Source organism: Dipodomys ordii, unplaced genomic scaffold (genome assembly GCF_000151885.1).
Source record: "Dipodomys ordii isolate 6190 unplaced genomic scaffold, Dord_2.0 Scaffold48, whole genome shotgun sequence".
Classification (NCBI taxonomy): domain Eukaryota; kingdom Metazoa; phylum Chordata; class Mammalia; order Rodentia; family Heteromyidae; genus Dipodomys; species Dipodomys ordii.
Genome location: NW_012267264.1, coordinates 2,621,562 through 2,644,646, shown reverse-complemented (window position 1 = coordinate 2,644,646; position 23,085 = coordinate 2,621,562). Strand labels below are relative to the sequence as shown.

At 36.2% G+C, this 23,085-nt stretch overlaps 1 protein-coding gene across 3 annotated transcripts in view; it reads right to left on the bottom strand.

The window, feature by feature from the left end:
• Grm8 (glutamate receptor, metabotropic 8) overlaps positions 1–23,085 on the bottom strand; it is a 703,494-nt gene that overhangs the window by 127,182 nt on the left and 553,227 nt on the right. The window lies entirely within an intron of this gene.

The following is a 23,085-nucleotide window of genomic DNA, read 5'->3' as shown; positions in this document are numbered from 1 at the left end:
GTCATCATCATTCATACTTCCATTTGAGAAATAGAAGTACAACTTATAACTGCATTTAAAGCACTCAAATATGCAGAATGAATTTTAAAATAAACAATCCATTACTTAGTGATACGTATCTCAAGGAATTAGATAAATTAGAAGGTTTAATCAAAGAATCTTATCAGAAAATTGACCAAAGAGACTATTAAGTATCAAATGTTTGTTTAAAGAAAAGGAATCAGAAGAATATATAACATTTAGGGAAGATTAAGTTATATATCTAAAGGGGAATTTGGTAATAAACCAACATCTACCCTAACAGAACTCCTTTCATCATGGACAAATTAAGCCCTTCATAATTTAGCAGTGATTATTAAATACCCTCTAAATAAGAATTTGACTACACTGTTTTCAGTATAAGAATAAATGCTTGTATATCTTCCAGTGATGAAGACTTACAAGAGAGAAGTGTGTGTGTGTGTGTGTGTGTGTGTGTGTGTGTGTGTTTACAATCATTTACATACATTCCAGTTTTTTACAATTAGCTCTACTAGAAGGACTTTAATAAAATAATCCACTGTGTTACTTGAGAAGAACAAAATACTCTTTAAAATTATAATAACCCAATCTATCTTTTTAAAATAATGAATGTTTTCATGTCTGTATAATAAATCTGGTTTTGCCCCAAAGCCTAAAAGTTATTAGTTATTAAACCCTGGGTTTGAGCTCGGGGCTCTCTCTGCATTTGCTGATTTGGTGTTCTAATACTTGATCCATGCCTACAGCCTTGCTTTTTGCTGTTGTTTTGGAGAGGAAGTCTCCTAGACTTTTCTATCCAGGATGACTTACAAGCATGATGCTCCAGATTTTAGTCATCCAAGGACTAGGATTACAGACATTACCCATTGACACCTGGTTTAAATCACTTATAATCTCCTTTTATTTCATTTTCTTTCCTTCCTTCCTTCTTTCCTTTCTCCCTTCCTTCCATTCTTTCTTATTTCTTTTATTCCTTTTTTCTTTTCTTCCCTTCTTCCCCACCTCCTCTCTCATTTGTCACAGATGATAAGCATGTCTTCTACTACTGAGATACATCCACTTCGGTTAGAAAAGTTTGTTTCCATAGCATCATATAAGATTTTATATATTTATTTCTAGGTACTGAATATTATTTAATATCATTATATATGTATTTTACTTTGTATAATCTACTTCTTTGCTGCTAGTATATAAAGTATACCTGACATTTTTCTGTATATAACTTACAATTAGCTCAAGGCCTAAAGGTGATTGTTTCCCCATGAGATATTTGCAAATGCTTGAAGATATTTTGGGGGTGGAGGATGGACTGGTACTGTTCAAACTCAGGGCCTCACACTTCCTTGGAAGATGCTTTAATACTGGGCCCTACCCACAACCTTCATTTACACTGATTATTTTGAGATGGGATCTTGCTTTTTTCACGATATGCACCTGGTCTATGATCTGCTATTTTATATTTCCCATTATAGCTAGGATGACATGTGCATGCCACCATGTCCAGCTTTTTTCTCTGCTTAGAACTACAAACCTTCTGATTTCTGCTTAGCTCATGTATAGCTGTGATAACAGCCACATGCCACTACACTCAACTATTGATAAAGAAAATATCTTAGGACAATTTTTACCTCGGCTGGCCTCAAGCCTCAATCCACATGAATTTACCCTCCAGATGAGGTAGAATATAGGGCCATATCTGTAATTAGCCAGCACCCAGCTAATGTCTGAAAATATTTTTATTGTTACACTGGGAAAGCAATAAAGACATCTAGTAAAAAAGACCAGGGATGCCAACAGGCCACATTATGCAAGATAGCCCACTATAACAAATCCACAGAGTCAGTAGCCACAAGGTCAAGAAAGTCTTGTTAAGTCTTCCTAATTTACCTAATAATATAGCTTAAGGTATTTTATTTCTTTGTAAAAAATCATATTAGGTGTATTTTTGTTTTCATTTTTTTCCATTTACACTTCTTAAACATCTGATCTTTACTGCCACAGTACTCCCTGGGACATTTAGGAAAACTCTGGTATGAGAAGAAATAGTCAACACCCTTTCATTATTATTAACTTAAAAAATGCCTCCTACATTATGTTGTATCTAACACTTTTGGAGTACTCCTTAACTTCAACAGGGTGAACTTTTTCTCATAGGTACAGTTTCAATATTGGCAAACTCTTGTTCTACATCAACTAAGGTATTCTTTCTCCTTTATGAGCTACTGTAATAAATTATATTTATATAGTTTCTAATGTTCTGTTATAGAACTTAGAATGGATACCACCTGGTTTTAATATTTCATATTTATATGCACTATTAGATTCAATTTGATAATATTTTGATTAGAATGTTTGCATGCATACCCATCAGTGAAATGAATTTGAAATTGTTTTTCTTGTAATATCCTTCTTGCTGTGTTTTAAGGATTATGTCTATCTCAAAGAATGATTTGGAAAATAATCCCTCTTTTTCTAATGCCTGAAAAAGTTTGTATAAAATTGTGATAATATCTTATTTGAATATTTTATTGCACACAATTGGAACCATCCATGTGTCCAGACAGAGTAATAAATCAATTGTGGTACAGGCATCTACTAAACTGGATGAGATATACAGATAACCCAAAATGTTAAATGAATCTTACCAACATTAAATAGAGCAAGTAAGTTCACAAAATGCAATTTACAAAGGAAAAACAATTGATTTTTAATTGTATTCATTTGTGAAATCTACACAGATGGAAGACAAATGGATTTGTCTTACAAGTATGGTGTTGAGTTGGGCACTAGTGGCTCATGCATGTAATCCTAGCTACTCAGGAAGCTGAAATCTGAGGAACGTGGTTCAAAGCCAGCCTGGGCAGGAAAGCTCATGAGTCTCTGATCTCCAATTAATCACCAGAAAAATCACTGTGGCTCAAAGCCTTGAGTAGAAGAGCTCAGGGACAGGACCCAAATCCTGAGTTCAAGTCCCATGATGGACAAAAAGTATGGTGTTGATTTTTCAGGAGTAATAGGGTAGCTTGGTACTGGAAATACATGCTTAGAAATAGCTTTTTGTCAATATCTAAGTTTTATTGAGGGGAGGGGCAGTTAGTTTTCATAGGCACATATTACATGGTTTAAACAAGTGAAATATCTGAATCAGTAAGAGTAGACATTACATGGGTGAACAATGAGTGTGGTCATGAAGAACCTGCTCAGAAGTCAGGGAGAGAAACAAAGAAGAGGAGGAAGGAAGAAAAGAAGAAGAGAAGAAGGAGGAGAGAAAGGAGGAAGAGGAACAGAAGAGGAGAAGGAAGAGGAAGAGTGAAGGACAAGGTGCTTTTTAAAGGAAGAGAATGAAATGAAAATGGAGTAAAATAGAGAAATGAAACAAAGGTAGAAATAACGAAGTGATTAATATTTTTAAATGGAGAAGTTTGCATTGAAATCATGTAAAAGGAAAGATGCTTTCATTTTTAAACTGTATGAATTAATTGAATGCTATACTTAGGCCTCTCATTTTGCCCTTTGAGAATTTGAATTGTCCCTGTAGCTCTAGGAACCCAAACAAATTAGGTCACACATGCGCACACGTGCACACACACACACACATACAAATACACACACACACACATATACACACACCTCACCAAATTCTCTAAAGCAAATTTATGTATATTTTTAGATCTTATTTTAGTCAACCTTCTGTCATATTTTCCAGTTTATAAACAATAACTGTGATTAGAATCATGAACATTTTAAGCCAAAAGCTTAATTCATATTTCATTATGGAACTTTTATATGAATAAAATAAAGCTGAAATTTGTCTCTTCACAGCTGACTCATTATTTCATTCTTGCTGAGTTTCAAATTGTTCTTTTATCTTGGGTTTTGCATGCCTTTGTGATAACTCATTGTCTGAAATATCATTAAGGTACAGCCTTTCACTGCATTTCAGAATTAATATTTTGATAATATTTGCACAATTATAGTCAGTCAATCAAATACAAGAATCTTATAGAAACAGATGCCAAAATGTCTAAAATATGAGTAAAATATCAAACTTCTAGAGGTCTACTCATCTCTAATAAGAGTTTATAAATTAAATTTTAAAAGGATATAAATCATTTACTTATAATGGAGCTGATTTTCTGTAATTACATGAACTGTCAATGTATATTAGGCCACTGTGATAAATGTGAATTGTGTCGGTTGCTATGGTGACTTGAGATTCTACTAAACACATACTATCCGATGGAGTACAATAAAAGAAAACAATGAAGTTATATGAAGACAAAAATTTGTCAAAAAAATCTAAAAACTGAGTTTAGCATGCCCATTTCCCAAGCTGAACTCTTGATAAAAATAATAATGTTTAAATAATTTGTTATATTTTAAGTGTACATGAAATATTTGCCAGATATATTCATCATTCATTGTCATTATTTTTTAATTTAATCAAAGCCATAAAATGCTTTAAAAGTAGGAACAACACCACGTTTTTTTAAAAAATTCAATAATCACCAGTGTTTAAAAAAAAATTAAGATCTAGTTTAACTCCGTAGCTGGGAGATTTTGAAATTACAACTATAGAGTACGGTTAACCAGATAGCAGTGTATGCACAGGATGATATTTGAAGTCACAATGGAGGATTAGAATTTCCTCTTTGTAGTTCTGAATAAAGCACATCAGGGAAACAAAGGAGAGTTACATCTTTAGGAAGGAGAGGAAGAGTATTGGAATAAAGAAAGGGGTGACTGGACAGGTCAGAGCACAGAGAAATGGAAAGGCAATACAGAGAAAAGCATGCAGTCTTAAAATTCATCATCAGCTGCCCCAAGGGATGGGGACCTGAAGCTATAAGACCAGTCAGATGTCCTGGTGATGAGAGATTGGCTGGTAGTCCTGGTCACAGAAGAAATTCAACTAACAGACTTACACAGCATGCTGGAATTTGGTCTGACAGTGATTTCCCATGCATAGCAGGTTAGCAATGGAGAAGAAATCCAGCACATTGAGCCCATCTCAAGGTTTCTATTCACTCAAGAAGGAGCAAACATTTCCCTGGAAACATGAGATTCTATCTGGAAACAAGTACAGCTAAAAAGGCTCAAGTGGTAGAACGCTAACCTAGCCTGGATATGGTGCTAAGTTCAGACTCCATACTGCCATTTTTAAAAAGTCATTTCAAAATTTGTTTGAGAATTTCAGCAATGTTGTTTAACAGGAAATGAAGAATTATACTAGGTTAGGAATTCTGACACTATTGTGAATAAGAGGGTTTTAGAGAAAATGGATTCAGTTTTTACCCATTTCAGGTTCAATTCAATCTCCATCAGAATCACAAGGTCATTCTTCATCAAAATAGAAAAGTCAATCCAAAAGTTCATATAGAAGCATAAAAACTGAATAACCAAAGCAACCTGGTGGGGAGAGAGCAATGCTGGAAGTATCAAAATACCATTCGCATTACCTTACCAAGCCATAATAATAAAAACAGCAAGCTATTGGCACAAAAACAGACAAACTGACCAATGGATAAAAGACCCAGAAATAAACCCAATTACAGCCACCTATTTTGACAAAGGAGCCTAAAACATGTTGAAGAAAAGATTGTCTCTATAACTAATGGTGTTGGGAAATGTAGATATCCACATACAGAAGGCTGAAACTGGACCTCTGTCCCTTATCCTATACTAAAATCAATTGATTGCAAGCAAAGATCTTAACATGAGACTTGAAATCTACTGCATGACAGCACTGGAAAATGGTGGAAGATACAGGCAAAGCAAAAACTTCCTGAACAGAACTCCAGTAGCTCATCAATTAAGAGCATGAGATGACAAATGGAGCAGCATCAAATAAAAAGTAAGAGAAAATAAAATAAAAACTTATACACATTTAAGGAAACGATTTCCAGAATCAAGAGAGAACCCACAGAATGGCAGAAAATATTTGCAAGCTTTTCATCAAAGTATTAATACATGGAATAAATAAAGAGTTCAAAAGAAGTAAACAACAAAAGAACAAATAAGCCAGGTACCTGTGCTCACCCCTATAATCCTAGCTACTCAGGAGGCTGAGATGTGAGGGGCTGGGTTTGAAGCCAGCTGGAGTAGACAAGTCGTCAGACTCATCTCCAATTAAGCACTCAAAAACCAGAAATAGATCTGTGGCTCAAAGTGGTAGAGTGCTAGTCTTGAGCAAAATGCACTCAGGGACAGTGCCTAGACTCTTAGCTTAAGCCCCACAACCAACAAAACATGCACATCCAAGTAGCTGATACAATGGAACCAGCCTAGGGACTCCAAAATTGATGCTTGGATAAAGAAAATATTGTAGTTATAAAATGCGCATTTGTGAGATCTTTGAAAAACTATCCCTTTTGATTACTCAGGCCACTGACTGGAGGAAGTTTCACCATCCATGTTAAAAGGTGGCTAATGTGTTAAAGTGACAAAATTTTTAGGCAACAATGCTTGATAAGAAATGTACTCATGACCTTGCCCATGTAATTGTAACCCCTCTGTATGGTATTTTCACAATAAAAAAATCTATGCTGTCAATATTTGTTAGACCTTTCATTCTTTGGTGCCATGTCTATAAAAGTAGAATCAATCAATAACTTCAATCCATAATTTTGTACAGCCAAATGACTAATTAAGTAAAAAACAGTAATTTTATTTTTTTCTATCGATTTGATCAAGACTGTAAAAGAATTAACCAAGTTGATATTTAGTATATGTCAATAGGGATTCTCATGGGAAATGAGTTAATACCCTTGAGCTATATATGTTCAGGTTGGGAATTAATATCAGCTCTTTTTTTCATTCCCCTCCATATTTGGCTAATTGAGAAACTGATCTGAGTCTCACCAAATGAAAGAAAAGGTGGTTGGCAGAAGCATGAACCCACAAGACTCTTTACTTTTATCTTTATTTCCTTCAAGGAAGACCCAAGTTTAACAGACAGATTCAGTACAATTATTTGCTCCTGTGAATGAAACTAAAATTTGTTTGCATTGATTATCTTCTTTGAGAAATAAGACCATTTTTGCCCCAGATTCTGTTTGTTTTTATTTAATTTTCTGTATGTTAGTCTATACAAAGTCTGGCATATTGCTACACTTCACCTCCAGAGGGAAAACAGCATATTCAAGTTGATAATACCTGTGTCATTCCTATTTATGTCCTACATGGAGAAAAGAATGTTGTTGCTGTGCACAGCATTGGCTGTCATCTGGCTTGCAGATGCCCTGGTTAGAATTCTATACTAATGGGAGTCAGCTCAACCATCAGTTGCTCACTCACTGTAAGAGCAAAACGATGAAATCACACATTTACTCATTTATTGAAATACTACTAAATTTCTAAATTGCATACCAGCATTCATAGGTCATAAATTCACTAATGAAACCAAATATTTCTCCTTTAGAAAATTGATATCCCAAACTAATGAAGATAGCATTCCAAATATTGTATTCCATCTACATGGTCCAAAACAAGTATCTGAACAGAATAATAACAAAAATTTTCTTTGAAATGTGTATGAAATACTCTTTTCCTTCTCTTGAAATTGCTGTGTTTTTTATGTGTTCTGACTTCAATGTTTGCTAAAGTGAAGTTCCCTGGAGTTGATAAAAAGCATTTTTATGACTAAAACACCCTCTGACACATGTAAAATATATATTTTATATTTTTTTAATCTGAGAACAGCCTAGCAGGATTGTGTATGTAATGTGCAATAGAGAACAAGATTGTTTCAATTTCTTTTATCTGAACCAGAATCAAATCTGAAGCTAAATAATATGTTCTTTTTGTCTGTCATCAGAAATTTTGTTGTTTGAAGTGTTATCACAGGATTGATAAATTTTTCTTACACCTTAACTAAAATAAAATAGAAAATGGGAAAATAGAAAAAAATAAAAGCATACAACTCGAAGAGAGCTTCATTTATTTATTATTTATTTTGTGCCAGTACTGGGACTTGAACTCAAGGTTTGGGCACTGCTCTCTGGCTTTTTTGCTCCAGGCTACCACTCTCCAATTTGAGCCACAGCTCCATTTTTGGAGATTAGAGATAAAAGTCTCATGGACTTTGTTGTCCAGCCTTGCTTCAAATGCCATCTTCAGATCTCAGCTTCCTGAGTAGTTAGGATTATAGGCGTAAGCAGCAGGCACCTAACTCATGAAAATTTTAATTAGATGTCACATAACTTCTGACCTTTCAGCAATATATCTTTTTCAAATGTATTGCTGTTCATTCATCATATTTAACTAATGCTAAATTTCTTAGCCATCTCAATGCAAGTCACATTATCGATACAGTTCCATTATATCTAAAGGATGCACAATGATGTTACCTTGCAAAAATCAGCAATCACACTATCTCATCAAGAAAGAGGGAAAATTAAATTTTCACATTTCCATAGTCCAGGCCCTAGCTTTTGGTATATCAAGAGAAGAAAACTACACCCAAGAGCCAGTATTCAACTCAATTAAATATGTTTCATTTGTCTATTGCTCTTTTAAAACAAAGTCTATGTAATTGTTCATCTTTATTGTTGAAAATAGGAAGTAGTAGAATATAATCAAGTATGCTAAGAAAGAAGTTGACTTTATTTTACTCAGAGTAGAATGCTCATTTTTATTCTAATTTAAAATATTCATCATAGAGACTTTTATATCTATTTGAAACATAGAGATAAGCAAAATGACAATACAATTAAAGAAATACTTGTCTACCATGATACCACTGTTTGAGGACAACCATTTTTATTGCTAGATTTATGCATGGAACTGAAGATCTACATGTTAGATGAAACAAGTCAGTTTCACTGAAGCCAGTAATGCATGTTTTCTCTCATATGTGGAATCGAGGGAGGGAGGCAAAGGATATTAAAATGGAAAAGTGAATTGGAGGAATGGGAGAATGGAAAGGGAGAAGAGAGGGAAAATAAGAATTGATACACAGGCAGTGACTATAATTAAAGCACATTAAAGATGTACGGAAATTTCATAAGGAAACTCTGTACCATTGTACACTGTGCAAATAATGCCTACTAATTAAGAAAAGAAAGAATAAGAAGTGGCTTCAAGTAAAAGGTAACTATGATTGTCTCCTAAAACAACATTGCCAAAAACAACTTTCACAGCCAAGGAGAAGTCTAAGGAGATGATATCCTGTGTCCTGCACAGGATCTTGGAACAGAAAAAAAAGTTAGATAACTAATAGGTAATTTCAATACGACATGAACTTTAGTTAGTAAGAGAAACAAAGAAATATAAAACCTTGGTTTTATCTATGTACATATTATATGTATAACCATATAATAGAAATGACCAGGAAGCTGAAAACAAAAAAGGAGGACAATGGTGGCCTGAAAGAAGTAAACGGACTTGTCTTTAAAATACCTTGATCTTTAAATTATGATGGAAATGATACATTTTGTTAATGTCAATTTACTCCAATTAAGCAATAAACAAATTCAATTTTTAAAAGTAAATAAATATTTAAATAATAAAGGGTTCTAGAAATCTCTAGATGCCAAAGAGCCAAAAGGTAAATAGGAAAAAAAAATGGATTTATCAACAGTGGCTTTGCTTTAAAAAAAAGTATCTATTACTCCTTGCATAGAAAATTTACAATGTCCCACATTACTGTCTCCCTGAAAAATGTGGCAAGGAAAGATGAATGAGCCTGTTTTGCTTAGGCCAAATTTAATTTGTATAATTATGTTCTAGCTGCCTAGAAGTCCCTAGAAGTCTCTTATAATCTGTGTCACTTCTACCCTTAATCTGTTTACAGGAGTCTATGCTCTTTCAAGTGGTCATTATCACCTGCCCCTAAGGTGTCTCTGCACTTCAGGAGGAAAGAACAGGATTCCTATATTACAGAAGTGTTGGACATGAACAATTAGACCCCTGAGGCTTGATCATGCAAACTGGCCAGGAAGTGCCTGGGAAAGAAATGGAAATCTTCATAGAGGTGAAGCGGGACAGTGTTAGCAGTAATGTCAGTCTCCTATGACTAGTTCCCCTAACTTATCAACACTTTGCCTAATGGATGTGCACTTGGAAAAGTAAAATAATATAATAGCACTACACATCACACTTTTCTAACATCAGTGTGATATGACATTTTAAAGAAACAATGCATTTACACTTTGAAAATAAACATTGCTTAGCATCTATTTCTGTCTTGTGAACCATCCTTGCCTAAATATCATTGGTTAATTTCTACCATTTTCCATCTCATGTCTGCAGAAAGGTCAAACTCTGTTCCTCCACAAATGGATGTGCCTTATATAACACAGAAGTTTCCAGATAACTTCCTATTTCTCTGGCACAGGGCAGAGAATCCTCTCATTACCATAACTATTGCAGAGGTTAACTCACAGACTTGTTAATATTTTAGCAAAAACAACTTCATCTTTTCATTAACCATGGAGGATTCTGATGATTCTCGTCATGTGGATACAGATGTGTTATGTGCTTTAGTCTTAAAAGGGAATTCTGGGTGGGCATAAATCATAAATCAGCCCAGAGAAAGAGGAACTAGAGAATGAGCAGGTCTGCCAGAAATAGTGCCAGGAAGATTAAGAGCAATTATCAAGCACAGGTGACCATAGCATTTTCCTCTTCATAAATGTAGATTGCAGGACCCTGCAGAACAAGGCACCAGCATTCCTAGTACATACTCTGGAGTCTTCATTCTTTCTTTGAATTTTCCTATCAGGTTCTCCACCATCTGTATAGTTCTCTTTTGTTCCATGACTGTAGATCACGTACCCTCATCCAATATACAGGCTTTGTGATTGGCCCCTATCATTCTCCATTGGGCATTAGAAGGATCATATTACTAAGAAACCTCTGATGCCTCCCCCTGGAAGAGAGATCAAGGTGAGTGATGTTTCCTTGCCCTTCCATATGGCACATCACATATCCAGCCATGTGCTTTCTGTCTGGTCTCACTTCCTTTTCACTCACCTCTGAATCTCACTGCCCAATTATTCTTGCCACATGATCCACTGAAGCCACATACCAGATTTCTCTGCTGATAGCAGAGAAACCAGGCAACCCATCTTTCCTTATGCTAACAAACTTGGAATCTCCCTCCAAGTTGTCCTGATGCCAGCTCCTTGGTACTTTCTCCTTGCATGCCACTTGGAAAGAACTTCAGCATTTGGCTTCTATCTCCCTTTATGGCATTGGTTCTGTTCGACATGGCAATGCCATAAAAATGAAGACATCACTAGGTTGCTCATTGCATCATGATGTAGCCTACTTATGATCTCACTTTATGGATTGTATGAAGTGGGGACCTCCCACCACAGAGCACAGTGCCTTACTCCAAACAGATGCTCAACCACAGTTCGTTGAATTTACATCCACCATTGTAGGATCCAAAAGCCCCAAAGACAAAATTTAAGAGAATAGAATATGGCAAATAGAAGGGACGTATGAAAGACAGTGTGTCTCAGGTATTCCAAAGACCTATCACTCAAGATTCTCCTGTATCCTTCATGATACTTTTCTAAGCAGTCAGTCTCATCACTTGAGTCCAGGCTGTAAAATGTCTGGAAGCCAGATTGCAGTAGGACTAGCTCATTTTGAAGTTCAGGCCAAGCAAGAGGAAGCACAGTTAGGGGGCCATCCTTTCCCTCCAAGCATAGGAAGGGGGTTGTTACAAAAGCAAAAGGTCAAATGAGGCTGTGCTCAAAGAGTATGACAAGGGTACAAATACGAGGTTGAAATATTGGGATTCATTCCAATCATGATCAAATGAATAATGTAGCCATGTCTCAATTTTCATTAGTTCATTCGCACAGTAATAACTCCGTGTTTAGGAGGCTCAGCAACTGGTGTGAATGAGACCTTCCTCTAGGAACGAAGCACTTTCTAGCTGGCTGATGTGAAGGTTCATTAACCACATCTTGCTGTAGAACATTACAGGTTATAAAAATGTCATCTAGACCATGCCGACAAGCCCATCTGTAGTTAAGGCTGAATCCCTTTGAGATAAAAGCACTCCATGGGGCTCAAATGGGGCTGCTATTTCAGATGTCAGAAAACTATTAACATATAACCAGAGCATAGGAGCCATAATACAGTAGCAGAAGGATGTGGGATATGAATTTTGTTCCAATAGCCTCACTTTGAGCCTAACTTAGTAGAAGAACGTATTTTATAGAAAAAGGGAACTTGTTTAAAAAAATTGTATGTAACACCAGCATGATTAAGAGGGAGCTATGCTACCTTGTTATGTAGTTTGTATAGAATAAATAGGAGTAAAGATGTTAATTATTTTGATTGGCATTGGATCCCTTCTGCCAGCGGTGGCTATATGGTTTGTTGTTGTTGTTGTTTATGAGAATAACTGAGCACCAGCTACCATTTTGAGGTATATAAAAACAAAGCTGCTTGTTTTTTTTAAGAATATCATTGCTAGATATTAGAGGGTAGGTCAACTGCTCTAATGGGTGTGTACACATATTTTTTCTATTCTTCTGGCTTGCTTTTTCACCATATATACCTCCTTAACATCCTTCCATCTCTGCCCCATTGTGAAAGTAGAAAAATTCTGGTCTGAATTGCCATGTATCTTTCACCTTACTTTTTGTTCTCTCTCTCTCTCTCTCTTCTTTCCTTACCCTTTGCCAAATTCATTTGTGTCCAAGTAGGGATGTCTCAAACGCGAAGGTATCTTTTTCATGCCACATGTTATAATTCGAATATGTCCTGCCCCTTTTAAAACTCACATAAAAATTAACTGATCTGGGCAGAGTTGGGAGGTGAATCCAGGAAGAGTTATTCAGATCAGCTGGGCACCAGTGGCTCACGCCTGTAATCCTAGCTACTCAGGAGGCTGAGATCCTAAGATGGTGGTTCAAAACCAACCCGGGCAGGAAAGTCCCATGATATTCTTATCTCTAATTAACTACCAGAAAACTGGAAGTGGCGCTGTGGCTCAAGTGGTAGAGCACTAGCCTTGAGCTGAAGAGCTGAGGGACAGCACCCAGGCCCAGAGTTCAGGCCCACAACTGACAAAAAAAAAAAAAAAAAGTTACTCAGTTCACTAAGGGAGATTCATATCTTTTGATAGAGATGCCATAAATTCCTGAGGGAGAAAGTGAAAAAGTTCTGACTGTACTGGTTTTATTGCTTTGAGAGCATGTCATTGTAAAAACACGTGCCCCCTCCCCGCCTTCTTCATGCCCTCCCTAACCCCTCGCACTAGCTTTTACAATTCCACTCCTTTACCATATTGTGTAGGACAGGGCCCTTGCCAGATATAGCCACTCAGTCTTGGACTTCCGGTGTCCAGAAGCAGGAGAAAAATACACCTCGACTTTCATATGTCACCATCACCTACTCTTAGGCATTCTATAACAGCAACAGAGAATATACTAAGATAACCAACCAATCCCCAAATAACAAAAAGAACACACAACGGGGCAATATGTCATCAGAAAGGGTAGTATCTTCTAACCCCGGAGGGTTTTCCATCCCCTAGTGTGGAACAATGTACTCTAATATTATTATTAGCAGTGTTAATGAAAGTTAATATAAAGTATCGTATCAGCTACTTTATTCCTTCTTTCAATGTAGTCCCCCCAAACTACATTTGTAAATATCGACTTATATTTATTTGATTTTGAATTATACTCTTCAAGTACTCTGTTAGCGATGGGAATACTTGACTTTTTCTGAGTTTCTCTAGCCTACATCTATTTGCTTGCTCTCTTTGTCCCCAGTGCAATGATCTGTGACTATTCAATAAAACCTTTTTAAACTGACCGTCTGCTGATCTGAACTCTAAACAAAGCAAAAGTCTGTGAAATAAATTCAGGTTAGCTTAAGCTCTAGAACAACATACAATTTTAGTACAGTTGAAAACAAATACTGTAAAACAAGACTCCCTAGATTCCTCAAAGTTTCCATTTGTTTGCTAAGGAAGATACAGAAATTATTCATGAAAATGAAGAAAACACAGAATGTTTTCATGTATAAGTACATTGCAAGAGCAGTCTTCAGGGGAAAAGCTAAAAATCCCTTCTGCTAAGTACAGGAGAAAGCCTGTTTTGTAACATGTGAGATAATTTTCACACATTATTGCATTTATTTCTCTCATCCGCCAAACCGGTAGTTTTACTATTTTGTTTTGACTATGACGATGCTTAGAAGATTCATAATTTGGTTAAAAAAATATGGCTAGGAGGCCTCTTTCTAATGAGAAGATACTGCAGCCAGGTGAGGGGGTTAGTGGGGGAAATGCACAGCGTACAGCATGAGCTGTGGCATAAGAGGAAGAGAATCCAAGGCATGTTCGAGTTATTAGAGTATGTCTGTTTATGTGCCCAGATTTTTCCTTTTAATCCGGAGGGAGAAAAATCACATCCCCAAACTATCACTATCCTGTCATCCAACTACATTTCATTGGTCAGAACTACCCTAGAGCGCCCTCAGCTGGAGGCTAGGTGTGCACACAGCTACCCTTTAGACAAAGGATTGTAATAAACTAGACACCATCAGTGGCTATCCTATCGGGTTATCATTCACATCCTGTCACTCTGAGTGAGCCATGTAAGGAACAGTGCAACAAAAAGTAGCTCTTAATGTTCTTACTTACTGTTCCTGTACCACAATTTCCCTGTGTCACAATGGATGTCAGGGACTGCGTGCAGCTTGGCTATGTCTTCAAGGTGCTTTATGTTCATCCCTGTCACCACAGTGCTATTATTATTACTGGTCATTCCATACACAAGTGGACTTAATTATCTTCTTTATAATTGTTATCAGATGCTATGTAACAACTTCAAGCAAAGGATTATCAAAACAAGACACAGGAGAGGCATTATAGTACATGGTGAAAGATATAGTTGCTGGGATCGGAGATTGCTCTGGCCCCACAGCTTAGGAGCTGTGTGACCCTGAGGAATCCACTTTATCTACAGTACACTATACTGTATAGTGTACAATACTACACTATACAGATTATATGAGTTCCTGTTAATAGATTGCCTCTAACACACAGGAAATGCTGAATAACTGCTTGCTATCACTTAGTAATATGTTTGAGGCAATGAATCACCATAGGGGAATAAAGGTAGATTACTACTATCTTTTAGGTCTTCTATAATTCCTAACAAATGAGATATATGCATGTAATTAAAACTATGCATATATATATTTATATATGTATAAATGTATAGATATTCAAGTAGCCACAGTATGTAATACACCCATGAAGCGATAGCTAAAGGTAACAGAATTTTTCATACCCTTAGAATAAGTCAGAGGATTTATAAAAGCTAACAAAATTTCCTGAGACCCATAGAGTTTCATTAGACAGCTTCTAGCTGCTAGTCAGACATTAAATAAAGCTGTTTAATATCTAGCAACATATATTTCTTTTAGAGAAAAATTGAAACAGTGGATTCAACCAAATAGGAAATGCAAACAAAACCTAGTGTTCTTCGATATGCTTCTAAATTATTCTGCCAATCCTGAGGGGATTGTGCAGGTCAAGATCATAAGCACGGGCTTGGGGAAGCGGCACACCATTGTATGGGCTTAGGTCAAAGATCATGAGGAACACACAGACTGTGAATGAGAGGAAAGCTTAGACTCAACTTTGCAGAAAAACAAATCATTTGAGTAAAGGTATAGGAAAACAAGCTCTTATTTTTAAAGATATACATGTAATCTGCTTCCCCAGAAACAAACTTCTTATAAAATTAATGACAGATCTTACATGAAATGGTATTTTAGAACAATGTTACAATTCCAAAATGTGTCCCTAAGGACTAACTGCTAATGAACCAATTTTGATCTGATGTATAGAATTAATTTCAATGGTAACTTCTTTTTTGTGTGATTTAAATTTTTAATCATTTAATTTTTAATCATTTTTAATCATTTAAAATTTTTAATCACTCCTCCTATCCATAGTGGCCTCAAAACTTGGGTAATAAATGTTTAGGAAAGCATTTTAGGAATTTTGAAAATTCACTTTACGGTGAAAATTTTCCCTTTTTTTTCCATAATTTGGTTGGCAGTTTTGGAAGGAATGGAGACAAAGTGCAAGAACTCACACCATCCCTGGGCTTTTCTGCTTTAAAATCTAATTTTCAAGGATTAAAAATGCCTGCTATCAGAGCCATATGGTAGTGCTTTCCACAGACAGAAATTATATCTCCCCAAGTCCCTAAGTCATGCTGCAAAAGATGACTTCCTCCTTTTGGAAATTAGTATATTCAATCAAAATCTCTTGGAAACATTGGTTAGTTTTCCATGCATAGCTTGTACTTCATTTGGAGTAGACTGTTGCTAGAATTCAGAGAGGCTGAATCTACCATGCAAATATTATATGTTATAGCTAATTTCCAAATGCCTTCTAAATCCCACTGAAGTGGAAGAACAATTGGCAACACAGTGAATTATTTCCGTTTACTATTCGGTTCTCAAGACAAACATCTGGATGTTAAAGCCAGGCTTTATGGACTGATACTATACTTAGCAAATAAACATGTGAACAGATTCACCAATGTTTTTAGTTTCATAGATATAGGAATTTTTCTTCTTCAGAACAAACAAAAAATGTGTTGCTTAAGTGCCTTCAGAAAAAAAACAATGAAATAATCCAATGGAATAATCTACTTTTTTTTTCATTTTCTACCTCCACAAGTATTAACCAGAGATACTTATTCATGTATGGATTACCCACTACTTCGTATATCTTGAAGATGTACCTGTATACACTTAAGTTTGTTACATGATAGGATAACCTAACTTCCATGGTTAGCTTATAGAAGTTTTTCAGTAGGTAGATGATGAAAAGGTAAATAGAAGAAATCCCAACTAAACCCCACTGGGTTAACTGAGACACATTTTTTTTCTTTATTGAGATTAAGTGATTATATAAATTTCACAAATTTCACAGTATTGTGGGATAGTGATACTTAGTTCAAGTCATACACATTTTAACCTTCACGAGGCATTGTCATTATCATGGTCTATAAAGCTTATGGTCTCTACAAACGTTAACACAACAGCTATTTTTTTCTAAATCAGGTGATATGTACATTTCTTTCCTTTTGCTTAGTGTAAGCTGTTCTCCCTTTCTCTCTCATTCCCTCTCTCTCATCATTGCCCTTGAGTTGCTTAGTTCACTTCCATCAATGTCCAGTATAGCTTCTGGGCCCCTCTGCTGTATTTTTTCCCTCTGTTTCCCTCTGAATCTGTGCCTTTCTCCTAGCTTCCCTCAGATGTGCACATATATACCATATCTGGGGTCAAGGACCTGGGGTCATCTAGAAATGATATGACAAATGAAGAAGAGGTCCTTTGTTTCTTGAGTCTTGTTTATGTTGATGAGACCCATTTATTGTATCCTATTGTAAATACTTGTGTATTTAGGTCTTTAGCATATAATTGGGAATACTTATTTTTGGCTTGAGATATATATTCTCTATAAAGTTAGCCATGACTAGGGTCTATGGGATCCCACCAAGATAGTTGGGTTGGGATCCTTCCCTAAAGGAAGTATTGTCCTCTGTGAGGATGTTAATGTCTCCTTGCTTCTGAATCGTATTTAATCTCCAATCTATTCTCTACACTCAACCTAACATCAGACTTTTAAAATGGCTTTGTGGGCAGAGAGAAGCAGGATAAAAATAGGTCTTGTCTGATTAGTATCACTTTAATTTCATGTTCCTGTACATTAAAAAGACTTCAGCACAACCTGGTAATCTCAGAACATTTCACAATGTGTTAGCTCTCTCTCATGTGCTCCACAAACACTGGCCATTGTCCTCCAGGTATGCCTCCTACCCCATGTCTTCCTGCTTTAGCTGATGTTGTTGCCCTTTAATTCCCTGTGAAAATAAAGCTCATAATGGCCTGGCCACTAATTCTCTCCACAGATACAGTTTCAAAGTTAGTTACCTACCTCCTCCTTGTTTCTCTCTCCTGAAAATGTCCCTTCCATGACACTGAATGTCATTCTGTGCATTTTGGTCATTACTTCCCCACGCTCTGAGCACATCTTCATAGGTTCTTGTATATTTCACTCTTCCCCTGGCCTCTAAGTTAATACCAGGCTTGCCTATCTACTTTTAAATGGACACTCACTGAAGACTTGAAAGAAGGAAGCGATGACTACATGCAGGGAGAGAAGAAGGAAATCATCCTTTGCTCTTTGGTTCTTCTTCAACTCCCACCTAGTTCTGCTTCCCTCAGACAAAAAAATAAATAAATAATCTGGGTGTGGTAATATAATCTGTGGTTCAAGTTATTTGAGAAGAAGAGAGGCAAAAGGATTATGGTCAGAAGATGGTGATGGCATACATGAGACTCTTACTTAGAATTAATGGGCTGGAAACATGGCTCAAGTGGTAGAGCACCAGCCATGAACAAACAATCTGAACAATATTGAGAGGTCCCTGAATTCAAGATGCAGCATAAAGAAAAAAAATTAACTGGAATTACCAAAAGCAACAAGACTGGGTAAGTGGTTCAAGTGGTTGATCACTCCAGCAAGCATGAAGGGTATTTTCTGGTTTATAAATTCTATGTGTCTCCTTCCAGTATCAGAAATCTTTGCAGCACACATTTCAGTTAGTGATTAGTAATTAGATACAGGAACACAAAGCTTATCTTGAGGATGTTATATCCTGATGAAAAAGTTTTTTATCCTCAGGATAAAAGGTGGTCACTAAGCTCATCTTTCCTGTGTGTCAAAATAATTTTGTCCCAATTTTATCCCCAAATAGGTAACTTTAGCAAAAACATGCAAAAAATTACATTGGATCTATAAATAAAATTTACAGATTCTAAACGTACATAAACTTTGCCATACCAAAAGGGTTCACTGTATAAACAGATTATGAGGCAGGCACTGGTGACTCACACATGTAATCCTATCTACACAAGTGGATGAAATCTAAGGATAATGATTCAAAGCCTCCTTGGGCAGGAAAGGATATGAGACTCTTATCTCCAATTAACAACCAAAAGCTTGAAAGGAGCTGAAACTCAAATGGTTGAGTGCTAGCCTTGAGCGCAAAAGCTCAAGGACAGCTCCCAGGTACTGAGTTCAAGCCATGACTGGCATACATATGGAAATCTCAAAACCCACAAAGATCAAGTAAAAGCAATAGTCCAGGGCAAGTAACAAAATACTTAGCTATATCTGGGTTTTCATACAGTTCAGTTCATAGGACTACTTTTTGCCTACTCAAAGAGCAATCTATATTTTTATTTTTCTTCCCTAAAACTGTTAACAGAGCCTATCCTGGCAATATACATTGTGAGCAAGAAGGGGAAAAGAACTGGACTCAGGGCAACCTAAGATAGTGCAAAAGATATCCTTTGATAATTTGTAACTATAAACAGACTATAAACAGCTGCTGAATTTACAATTCAGAAAGGCATAGTTCTAAACTTCATATGACAAGATCATAAGAGGGTTACAACTTTCCTGGGCACCAAGGGAAAAGCATTTTATTAGAGTTATAGACCCTATAACCATTTCTAGAAATAATCAATGCCCTAAACCAGTAGATGTGCATGTTTATCCTTCCTATACATTTGGATATGTGTTGGCATCTAGGTATAGGTGACAAGAGTGGTTTTCCAGAGCAATGGGCAGGTCTCCCTAATCCATGGTAACACCAAACATCTTTGGTGATCTGTATGTGGGTGGACCCCAAGCCAACTGATTGCATGGGCTCTTCCCAGGCCCTTCTGGGATCTGGTTCTTCAAGCTTAACCTCTTTGAACTTTGGTTTTCTTCTCTTGAAAAGCAACAAATCCGAAATTATTTTAAGATTAATCTCCAGTTCTAAATTCTTAATCAGGAAAACATAGAGGGCACAGTTTAAGAGGATAATGAATAGGCTACAGAATTAAAATCAAAACGATTTGCTGAAGTAAGCAAGAAAAGGCTCAAAGAGCAATACAAGGTACATTGTCCTCTAGACTAAGTGAACCTGTACCTAGTATTTATGTGGACTTTAAACCTATAAGTGTTTTTAATACAAAATGAAGGCATTGAAAATTATTAGCTGCTTATCAGCATGAAACACAAAGAGCACTGGAGTGTGAGATTTTTTTTTCCCCAGTGAAATTCATCATTAATTTCACTAACAATGCCATCATTTCCTTCTTTCCCCTCTGTACTCATACCATCTCTAAGGCACAATTTTAGGTTTAACAATCTTAAAACTAGGTAAGACTAAGAAAGCTGAACAGCCAAATCAAATGATTAAGTTTTTTTTAAGTTTTATAGATATTTAAGCCCTAGGAAAGCTTAATTAAAGTTAATGAAGAATTTAAAACAGGAGTGAAAATTAAAACAGTAGGAAGTGTTAAAGAAAAAAATTACTATTCTGCGGGAAAAAAATATCCAGGAAGAGCCACAGGGAACTGGTGCTAATTAACATTGATTGGAGGAACTGACTATGGCTAATGCTGGCAAGAAACCTGAAGAAATGTTCCTCAAGAAATGTAGCCAAAGAATGAAAATAAAGGAGATATATAAAATGAAGGTGCAACAGGGATTTCCTTTTCTCAGGCAGGGCTATTAATCCTGGTTAGATCTGCTTTCATGACTTCATATTATCATAAAGACAATCATAGCATCCGTTGATAGTGAATATTCATTCACTCTTCCACAATTCACTCATTCATTAAACATTATACTCAGAACTCAGCTTATCAGCTCATCTGGAGTTCTGTACAACAAGCTTTTCTACCCTTCTATCCCAGGAGATTTGATCCCAATTTTATCCTATAATCATATAAAATGAGCTAGAAATTGTGAAACATCTCAGACTTCTCGATCCTAAATACTAGTTATTCATCCTGAACAAGTCTCATCCCAGTCTAATATTCTCTACAGATGAACCTGAGAAGGAATTCGTTAAATGCCTTAGGCACATGAGGCATTTCAGTCTGTGTTCCTGGTTTAATTTCTCAGCTACTATTCAAACTGTAAAAATGATAGAATCCAAATAGCATATCCAAAGCTAAAGGAGGTGCTTTGCTTTGCTTAAATCAAAAAAGAAATCTTTCAATCACCCACCCACATGTGATTTCACTGATGTCCAAGATAGACAGGTTTCTAAAGCATGCACCTGGGAAAAAAAAGAGAACATCAGAATCATGTTGTTAGATACAGGTATCAAGGAAATGCACAGAAAAAGGACTAAGGTTGACACTCCCTCCTCTGGCAAATAGCTACTGTGCTCAGCCATCTCTTCGTAGTTGGCAGTAAACCATAAATAATAAAACCTATCCTAAATAATGCATCGGTGATCAGATTCAGGAAACTGTCCTCTGAACTTTCGGTGTTGGCTTTCTTTTTTTGAAAGGATAAGTTCCGAATTACAAAGCAGAAATAATAACTATAAAATAATGTCATGGGGCATTGAATGTCAGTGCTTTGGGGATTTGGAAAGCAAAACTGTGTCACTATAATCAAGTACACTGGTGAGAGGATGTGGCACCTGTGTCCTCTTTGGGACAGCGAGGAAGAAAAGTGAAGGGGAAATGTGAAAGCCAGCCTTGACTGCTCAGGGCATCTCTTCTGAATAAGAGCCACTCCTCATATCACCCTTTTGGAAACAAGACTACCTAGAAGAACAGTAACCAAACAACAGTAGAAAGAGGAGGGGATGCTGCTCTGCTTGTTGGAGATGCTTTCACAAACTGTGCTTGTTATTAATAATAACAAATTAAACATACTGCTTCTCCTGGGTGAAAGCATTGTCTTGAAGGCTCTGAGAACTCTGGGTAACAAATTCATTCACTTCTGACACTGGCTGCAGAGAAAGTCTAAACTCTGGCAACAGATTAATGCATTAGCCAAGAGCCCAGATTGAAAAAAAATGCTTATGCATACAGCACAATGGCTGTGATTTAGTATTGTGCATGCAGCAATTTATATTTACTGAGTGCCACAATCGTTTCTATTATTCTTGGAGACAATTCCACAAGGTAATACCTCCAGTCTTTTGTTGTTGTTGTTGTTGTTATTGTTTTATTTTGTTAAAGAAAATAAAGCACAGATATAGAGTCAAAGCAGATGAGTCAGATTGGCTCTATAGACAAAAACCAGAACAGAAAATTTTAAAAAAAGATCCTGAGAAGTTTCTTGATTCAAATAGATCTGGAAGACAAAACATTTTTCTTAACTGTAAAGCTGTCTCTTCTCTAAAAGCTTTCAATTCTAGTTTATGAATAGTGAGAAACAACACTATGTTGGTAGATATGGTAAGTAGAAATTTCTAGCATGTACTGATTACTATAGCAAAGTGTTTACAAACTTAAAAGTTTATGTCAGATTCCATGGGTATTAATAGTTCCAGACCTATATCACTCTCCCTTACTTTCCCTCTTTGTAAACTCCAGAGGTAAAAATAATGTAATTGTAACCCCTCTGTACAGTATTTTCACAATAAAAAAAGAAAAACAAAGAAATGAAAAATGAAAAAATAAACTACACAGGATAACACCGGCTATATTTAGGAAATATTTGCTTAACTGTAAATTGCAAAACTAGTATGTGTGTGTCAACTTACTCCCACAGTAAGCAAGCTGAGAATGTATCCCAAGCCTTAAATATAGTCATTGAATCAGTGGACCATCCAGTGGGGAGTACAGGAAAGAGGAGGAGTCAGCAGACAATGCACCTCTGCTGGATGAGTGTGAGGTGCTTGAAAGAAGGCTTTTGTGGACAGTGGCCAAACGCTTCCTTGATCTTCATTTTGGGTCTGTCTTCTCAGAAACTACACACACACTGAAATCAAGTAAAGAGACACACTGAAATGAACTAAAGAGATGCTGATGATATATTATCATTAAAGATGAAACAGTAACTTGAAACTAATGGCCTGCAGGCTAAAATTGTGTGAATTAACTGAAAAAGAATTAAATAAACTAGCATGTTTAAGGGCTATCTGAATTTCAAAAGAGAAATGAAGGAAAAAAAATAATGACACAAGAAACAAGTCAAGTGTAAAGAATTTCTTGCATGTTAGATCAACTGACATGAAGGTTTTGGTTCTTTGAACA